Source organism: Cyprinus carpio, chromosome A18, assembly GCF_018340385.1.
Source record: "Cyprinus carpio isolate SPL01 chromosome A18, ASM1834038v1, whole genome shotgun sequence".
NCBI lineage: Eukaryota > Metazoa > Chordata > Actinopteri > Cypriniformes > Cyprinidae > Cyprinus > Cyprinus carpio.
In genome coordinates this window covers 1,124,854-1,134,918 of record NC_056589.1, presented here as the reverse complement: position 1 = coordinate 1,134,918, position 10,065 = coordinate 1,124,854, and positions in this window count along the sequence as shown.

Genomic DNA, 10,065 nt, shown 5'->3' with positions numbered 1-10,065 from the left:
TAATATTATTAAATGAACTCTCTAATTTTTATTTATAATATGATCATTTATCCGTACTGTATAAAAAAGATCTAGAAAATTTGTGTTTGTAGATGTTTTGATTCTGCTATTGGCCTTCCCTCTGGTATTGTGTGTGTTGTGTGATGACGGGCTCTGAGTAATACTCTGGTGTCTATCAGCGTGCATTATTGACATTTGTTAACGTCATGCCCTAGTTCCGCTGCTCTGCAAAGCTGTAGAGGTGCACATTTCACTAGAGAAAAGCCCGTCTACTTAACGATGATCACCGTTAATGAGCACCACCAACAACATCAGTTATGCTCAAATTTCAGACCGTTGTAAAGCTACAAAGCTACAGGGACTGTTAAATACAGTGTGTTGAACAAAGTCATTAATGATGGGATGTTGAAGCATTGTTTCGAGCTGAAAAAGTTGAACAATGTATGATGGTGTTTGAAATCATTTTATTGGGACTTGTACAAAGGATGCCAGATATCTCAGCAGACTGGGTGACTCTCTCTTTTGTTCGTTTTAGTGCTGTGTGATGCTCAGACAAACACAAACAGACACATGGGGTGGCAGGTGTGAGAGGCTGGGTTTGATGCCACATCGGGGGCCAGTCCCTTCACTATTTGACTGAGCAGACCACCTGTCTGGCTCTTGGATGAAGAGATGTGCTTCAGGCCCACTGGAGTCATTAAGGCCCTGCGAGCAATTACTGCCTCCTCCTGCCGAGAAATCGACCTCATGCCCCAATGAAGCTTAGCTGAAAACCCTCAATCTTCTCCTCACTACCTCCTCATCTTGTGGTTTACCAATTCACAAAAAAACTATTTACAACAACCCAACGGTATAACCCACCTTCACATGCTATTCATAGATCTATTGAAGTAACACCTCCGCAGTCCCAATGACCCACTGCCCTGTCTCTCAACCACACTGTGGATTCGTGAAGATCTGGACTTATATTACCAGCGATTCTCAGTAATACTGACGAGTTTTCCAAGGAACTTTTACCATCTCTGTTTCTCACACCTTTGCTTTAAGGGCAAATTTTATGTGCTGAACATTTAGGCTATATTGATATTTCCCAGTTTGTGTTGCTTCACCAGAAATGAAGAGAAGCATGCATATATCAGTGATTATCGAATATTGACCCAGATATATCAGTCCTGATATTTTGGTCCGATGTTCCAGAGGAAAATACAATAGAAGAGATATGTGATTACTCAGATGTTTTTTTTTTCAAGAGAAAACTAGAGGTAGAAGACTAGAGCAAACATCCAATTTGCTCTCCATTGAATTTCAAACGGTGTCAAGAAGGAACCATTGAAATATCAAAGATATACAAACTGTATATTTTCTTTTTCATGTAGAAATCAAACAGGCATGCTTGTGTTGTACTGTTTGGTTGACCAACATTTTTATACCTGAAGCTAATTACTGAATGAATAAAATGTGATTGCCAGTGAATTAAAAAAACCCGCTGTGTGAAAAATAACTGAGAAAGAGCAGTTAAACTTTTTTTTTTATTCATTCAGTATTGAATTGCAGACGTAGCAGCACTGCTAAAAGACTGTCACAACAGCTCAATGCGTATAGAAGAGGGGGATGAGGGATCACTGACATTTATCTTCCATATTCGTCAGCAAACACAGAGAGAGATTGTGATGACAGACAAAAAGAGGCAGAGAGAGAGGGCCAAGTGGTTGGTGAGGTGTGTGTTTGAGCATATTTGTAAATAGGGGTGTGGTTTTACTGGAACAACAGATTCTCTTTCAAGGGAGCTGCGTCAGCACAAAATGCTTTTGCACTTTTTTGGAGGTCATATTATGTAGATACACACAAACACACACCGAGTCATCTGAACATCTGTTTGGGTTAAGTGGAAACCTCTAACAGACTGGCTTCCCTGCAGCTTGAAAGTCTCCAAAGCCATTTTTTCCCATTATGCCACGTACAAGCAAACACACAGTCCTACATAGTCACAAGTTTTGCCCTTGACATTTAGACTTACTACACTGCTTCTTTAATAAGCAGATCGGACTGAACTATCTATCTGTATTTCTGTCTGTTTTATATACCTGAAGTTCTTTCATTATTCCATTGGTCAACTGTTAAATACTGTACACCTAATCAATATATTCTTTAATCTGTCCACTTAAGGTGATGATCCCAAGGTCAGACTGACTGTTTGATTGGTTGATTAACAGATGCCTGAACTGACTGATTTCCCTCAGTGAATATGTTTACTCTCACCTGTTTCAGAGCATTCCCTCCTCACCAAGAGCCCCTGTTCCCATAGAAACAGAGAACAGCTGGACTGTCAGACCAGGTGTGTTTGATTGACGGGGTCACACTAAGCTGTCTCAGGAGTGGAACTGGAGGTGGAGCCCACAGTCTTTTGATCGGTATGATTTTTAGTTACTGCACCTTTATTAATGATGCATAGCAACTCCAACATAAAACATTCATTTATTTACTAAAATAAGAACAATGCAGAAAAATACTCGCACCATTATGAAATGATAAAAGGGATTAAAAAATAAACTGGGATGATTGTGGACATTTTGAAAAGTATTTGCTTAATTCTTAATCAAAAATATCTTGGTATCAAAAATATTTGCATATGGTAACACATTTTGGCTGATCAAAATTGACCTGAATCATATTTACATTATATTACAAAACTCCCTTGTTTGCTGTCTTTATATCCATTTTTTAAAAAAATTATGTTGCTCCATCAATATTGAATTAAATCATTTTTATCATGCACTTTAAAACCTGAAAGAAACATGTTTTTGAACACAAAATATAATATTTGTATTTCAGTTGTTTTAGTCCATGACTTTCACTGAACATAAAAACAGTAAAAACATTCTTCAAAATATCTTGTGTGTGTGTGTGTGTGTGTGTGTGTGTGTGTGTGTGTGTGTGTGTGTGTGTGTGTGTGTGTGTGTGTGTGTGTGTGTCAGATTTGGAATGACATAAAGGTAATGTGTAAATGAGGACTGAATTTTTATTTTTGGTTGAACTGTCTCTTTAAGGTAAGGCCTTAACCCCCACATCACCTTCCACATATACACTTCAAATGTTCATTAGCTTCTCAGATTGCACGCCTTGTTTCCTCCATCAGTCTTTTACCAATGACTGTAATGAAATACAGTACTGAAATGAAAAACATTATATTCATTATCACAAAGAGAACATGGGTGCATGTAAATTATGACTGACTGTGTTTCATATAATTATCCCTTTGTTATTCCAAAGCTACTTAAAGATACACGAAGATTCGTGTTACTTGCCTTCATGATGACTAACAGTAGTCACATTCAGCACTCGTGATATAGACTTTCACCTACCGAGGAGTGACAATATACTTTGCTGTGTGTACCCTGCACCCTGTATATTCAAAGCAAACATGGCCCTCATGCATTGTGAGATGGGAAAGCACACGCCGCTGGTTCTGGGACGAGGAGGGGTTGATTGAGTTTGCTTTAACAGAGGCTGGGACAGGAGGAGTGAAATATGGGAGTGACAATATTACAGAACACCGGGACACCTGGAGACCAGCCAACTCCTGCAACTAATGTCATCATCTGTTCCACGGAGTATGTGCGCATGCTGAGGGAATAGAGGGGGAATGTAGGAGAAAAAGCAATGCATGATTGAATGATATGTGTGAGGTATTGTATAAATATCTTTACAATTACATATAAACCATTGTGCAAGTAATGCAATCCACTAAAAACTCTCATTTGCAGTCTATGACAGGAAATATAAAGAAACATTTCAAGCGTGTGTATGTGTGTCGCAGGTGTGACATTCATAATGGAGTCCTTCTGGGGAAGGTAATTGCAGCTTTCAGGTCATTTGCAAGAAAGCCCCCAATTAATGGAATCATAACGCTGCATCCTGCTCCGCCTTCGCCTTCATCATGCATTTGATCAAGAACACCTTCCTGCTCTCATCTCTCTCTTGCCCCTCCATCACTCGAGCTTTCTTTGCTGGCTCCCTCAGAACTGTGCAATAATTATAGTTTTGAATCTGTAGACGGTATTGAATTAACACGTCACTTTGAAGAGCACAGGAGCATCTGGTGGAGATCAAAACAGGGTTTTTTTTTTCTATGGAGAGCTTCGCCTACAGGGCGCATTTTCTCCATGCTGCATGCTAGTAATGAGCGTGTGTGGATGGGGAAAGACTACGCTTGTGTGTTGTTTGTAAAAGTCCACTGTTTGTATACTACTTTCCAAAAAATATCTCATCAACTTATAAATATTTGATCAGCTATGTCTTCTGTTTGCAGAACAAAGATGTTCTTTTAAAACGTCTTGGTTTCTCTAAGTCAAACATACTTAGAGTGGACATAGGCCTGCTAATAAAAAAGGCAATTGTAACAAAGCAAACAATCAATAAATAAATAAATAATAAGAAAAGTAAAAATCAAAACATATGAATTAAAATTAAAGAAAGCAAGTCCAGTCAATATTTTTAAAGTGTAGCACAGAGTTTAGTCAGAGAACGCACTGGTAAACATTTTTTTGTTGTTGTTGCTGAAACATGGCTTCCGTCGGGACACATCTGACATTTTCTGGATGCTGATTCCAGCTGTGAATAGCATAATAGCTAAACGCTGTCTCACCATGTTGATAATGAACCCTTAGATTTCTAGCACCACTATTTTGCTGATGTTGTTGTATTGTACTTTTATCTTATTCTGGCCTAATAGCACACATTTTGTCCAAACGAAAAGCTACTTTTTCCTGCTTTTTCATATTTTGTGTTTAGTAATGGGTAATATATTTGCAATATATTTGTCTCAATCTCTTTCTCTCTATAAAAGGTAAATGGAGTGGTCAGCAAGGGGCAGTGGAGAGACTCACTGCAGAAGAGGAGAGGAAATTAAATCAGCGGGATACACAGGTTTGGGGCAGATGCAATGAGTGCCAAGTGCAAACTAATTTAATTGTGTGTGTGGGCTGCTGTCCCTTGATGCCCGGCCCAGACCAACCACCCCATGACCTTCACGACCCTACAGCCTGCCATAGGGAGTCAACAGTCTGCTGCAGGAGGCGGCTGGGAACACACTTGGTAAGTGGTCTGCACCTAATCTGTCACTGTGTTTGCGTGTGTGTGTGTGTGTGTGTGTGTGTGTGTGTGTATAACCATAAATGTATTTCATGTGCTCATATGGCTGACAAAGACATTCACTGAAGTCATACAGTCTTTGCATTTGAAAACAGAAAGTGAGGAAGATCAGGAAGGAAAAATGGAGCATCTCATAGAGGGATCAGATGGAATAGGGAGGCAGAGACATAAATAGAGATGGAGGGGGAAAGAGATAGATCAGGGGGGATGGAGAGGTAGAAAGTGCCACAGGTTTGTCTGTGACACTGCATGCCATTGTGTAAGCCAAACAAACAACAGGTGTTGAGCTTCTGTAAAAACCCTCTTGCTCCTGACTTCGAGGAAACTGGAGTCCGCAGACCTCTGAGGTTCAAAGGAGGAGAAAAAAAACATTAAACAAGAGAAGCATCACTCTCAGTGTGGATGGGAAATCAAATGCCATGCTAACACACAAACGCACAGATATACACCCATGGGAGCAGACAGGCACACATACAATATTACATAAGAGGACAGATGGAGGATTTACACTTTCTATGAATACAGTATACTTGAGTGTCCCATGAGTTGATTAAAAATTTGAAGCACAGATCTCAGTTTGTTTTTATTGGATCTCTTAGATATACTACCATTCAAAATGTATGCTCACGAAGACGGGGGTTTTTTGGGTTTTATATATATATATATAGATATATATATATATATATATATATTATTTATATATATATATATATACACACTAAAACACTAATATTGTGAAATATGATCATTTTAAAGAAATGTTTTATATTTTTTGTGGAAACTGATACATTTTTTCAAGATTCATTTGTGACAATCTAAATGTTTTTTTTACTGTCACTTTTAATCAATTGAATGCATCCTTGCTGAATAAAAATGTTTTTGTTTTTTTTCTGAGCAGTATAACTGTATAACAGTGTAGTATTGACAGTAACCTAGTATGAAAAAGTAATTTCAAATGTATCAAATATTCTATATTCACCACTTAAGATGGCCATTTGTTGTAGTAAAAATATATATTTATATCTAGTCCCAAACTAGGAGCTTAATGAATAATAATTTAAAGTCATACAGCAAGCCTAGCCAAAGAATTTGTATATTATTTTTTTATAAATTTAAATAATATTGTTTATTTTGAGGTTCATCTGCTGTTTATTGTTAGACAAAATGGTTTTTTACACTGTATTTAACCATATTCTCAAAATTTGGTAAAAGGGTTAATATAAAATGAATAGAAAATAAAATACGTTTAATTTGACTCCCTGAGGCTGACAGACATTTTCTGACAGTTAGGCAATGAGCATTTAGTTTAAAAAATACTTAATTTTTTAAGAGTTTCAGGCTCTATTTTGTACCCAATTTGCAGAAACTGCCACTTGTTTTTATTTGCGCCTGACTTCCTGATGAGGAAGTCATCCTGATGAGTTATAATGAGGATAAAAAACACATATTCAGTCATTTTGCACAATGGCCATTATGGACACAGAACTTAATATAGAATTTATTTTCCATTTATCATGGATATAAAAGGCTTCCATGGTGAATTCAAATGTTTTTAGCCATTAAAGCTTAGCTCAGTGGTTCTTTCACTCATTTGCATTCTCTCAATGCTCTCTCTCCCATTCTTTCTGTCTTTTTCTCTTTACTTCCTCATGTGTGAGTTTTTTAGTTGGAGTGAAGTTGATCTTCTGTGCCGCTCTCATTCACACTGATTTCGATTTAGAATTTTCAATCAGTTCATGCTGTGTAAATGTTTCTGTTTTCTGTCACAATTAACCAGTTGGATTTCAATTAATTAATTTCTTACACATTTATTATTATGCCTTCTGAAATGATTACTTTAAAGCATGCTATTGTTCACACAACACAGGAGGTGCATGGCATTTTGTCTTGTCTTTGTAGCATTTCATTTACATTCTGACACTTTTAATTAAAGTGACTTATAGAGCATTTGGGGTTGACTATTTGTGACAAACTTTGATACAATATGCACATATTTAGCATCTACAGATTACTTTTACCTAAACCGTGTAGTTGATACCATGTCTAAAATGCTGTTAATATGAACAAATGGACTATTAATGGTTGTGATTGGTTGTGATTGGTTGAGATGCTGTGTGACCTGTAAAAAGCTTAATACCAAGTCAGGCATATTGAATGTTGTCTGTGGATGAAGCTGTTTGTGTGTGGGTAAACATGTTTGGATCGTCCTGGACACAATGGGGCATCATCAAACAGAGGGCACTCCGTGTGAAGGCATTTGAGACAGAAATGTGATGGAGAGCTCTTTCATTTGATGTTTTCTTTAAAGGGCTCTCCAGTTTGGGTTGAGGAAGGTGGTCTTCTCTAATGAGGAGACCAACCTTAGACCAGTGCAGCTTTCTTTTTCCCTCTCTCTCTTTCAGTCTGTCACTGGTGTGTATGACATCATGCTGTTCTTAAGTAATGGCTCAGGATGGTGAGCTGTTATATGCTATCTTTTTATCCTGCCCAACATATTGAAAAATGGCCAGCAAAGCCACAACATATTTTCAAATGATAAACTACAAGGAGGTTTATAACACCTGGAGAAACTTTGTTAGACACAATAAATAACTTGTTTTTTCAGTTACAGTATAAACAATAAATAAACAATAATGTCAGTCGTGATATAGGGGCGTTTCCTCCGAGGAGGCAGTGTCTCCTGAAAATATTGGATGAGAAAAAATATTGTTATTAAAATAAAAATCTAGGCTATATATCACTGGTTTTTCTAAAGAAACATTGTCCAACAGCAATACCAGCGGGAAAGGTTGCAGCAGGATTCTGCATTTCTCTAGCCTCCCCTGAGCCCATTGAGTTTTAACAGACCCCCTAAAGCATGCTGTGAATTTGGTGGGGGGTAATTGAGAATGAATAGGGGAATTCGGTTGTGATTGGTTCATGTGATAAATCCCGCCTCTTGTGTTCATGCAAGAAAACAACTCACACACTTATTAGGTATAACCACTTTGTTACGTCAAAATAAGACTTAAAATGCATGAAAACATGATCTGTGGGAGTTTTTAGTGAGTAATCAACTTGGCGAAACTGAAAGTAAATCTCAGTGTCTGTGACATATTTACCAAGCTTTGATGGCTGGTGATTCGAAAAATTCGATAAGTTAACAAGTAAAATATATTTTTTAATTTGTTACTGCCTTGAGTTATTTTGGAATTTGTTGATGAGATTTATACATGGCTTTAATAAATAGAATATTGATTACATTGTTAATGTAAAAATATAAAAGTTTTTTTTTTTTCTGATAGTGTAGCCTAAGTATGGTTATTTAACTAAGAAAATGTGACTATGACATAAGTTTACATTGATTAAAAATAAATATATAAGAAAAATAGGGGCATTTCAGAACACCATCACACACCATATATATATATATATATATATATATATATATGTCAAAGTGTATGTGTGTGTGGTCAGTCATTGTTGGTGGTGATTTTTTGCAGAATTTTAGATTCAGTAAGCAGCTCTATGAAAACAAGTCAAATGGGGACCTTGTTTTAAATTTTATAATCATGAACACCATCATGAAAAGCACTGTGGCTGCAGCAGAGAGTCATTCAGATTCCTGGGCACCACCATCTCTCAGGACCTGAAATGGGACAATCACATTGACTCTATTGTGAAAAATCCCAGCAGAGGTTGTACTTCCTTTGTCAACTGAAAAAGTTCAACCTGCCACAGGCGCAGATGACACGGTTCTACTCTGCTGTTATTGAATCAGTTGTGTGGACTTATATAACTGTCTGGTTTGGGTCAGCCCGCAAATCAGATATAAAGAAACTGCAACGGTCTGTTAGGTCAGCTGAATGGATAATTGGCGTGCACCTGCCCAACCTTCAGGACTTGTACAACTGCACAGTGTAGAAACGGGCTGGTAACATCATCATAGACCCCTCCCCCCAGCCACAACTTGTTTGCACTCCTGGCCTCAGGTAGACGTTACAGATCTCTGTGCACTAGAACATCTAGGCATAAAACAGTTTTTAATACAAGAGTTTTTCCCCCATGCTATCTCCAACTTAAACAGTTAGTTAACACTTAAAGTTTGTTCAGGGAAAACTCCTAGTTAATAGTGAATATATATTCCCTACTCGAAAGTGTTAACAACAGTGACTGTAGCAATTACTATCTGTTTTTATTATACATTTCTCAGTACCTGTGAAAATGCCAATAATTAGATATTATGTAAATACATAAACATATTTTATTTATTCGGTTATATCCAGTGTATAATGCACAAATCTGTACATAAGTCTTCTGTTCCGAATGTATGCCTCATTATTATTTTTATTAATTTTTTATTCTCTACCTTTTTCCTTAGCCTTACTTATTTAAAGGTGCCATGTGTAAAAATGTATGTAAAAATATCCAAAAAATGACCTACACGCATCAAAAGAATGAGAAGAAATAAGGGCGATGGATGTCATTAAAAAAATGTCAAGTTATAGTGCTGCAGAGATATCAACCTTAATTAGCATTAGCATTACTAGCCACGGCCCGACAGGTGTCGTAATACCAGTTTTGGCCATGGGAGGCGGTATGCGGGCAACATAACCACCATCCAACCTGCAATACACGAATAACTCGCACGGCTTGTGGGCGTACTTGAACCTGATGTCAATCGTGTGGAAAGTACAGCCCACTACTTCATTTCAGTTCAGGGAAGAGAGCGGAAGGATGGCTGAAGCCCTTGGCAGGAGACACCTACACCCACCACCCGCTACAGGGAAACAACCGCGCTCTCAGAATCACAAATCAAAATCCGATACGAAAAGGAGCCGACCCGAGTAAAACATCGGCACTGGCTTTTCCATCGCTGGAGACAACTGATGGACTTGAAAGAAATGAGGTTCGACTCCGTCCGAACTTTGCAAC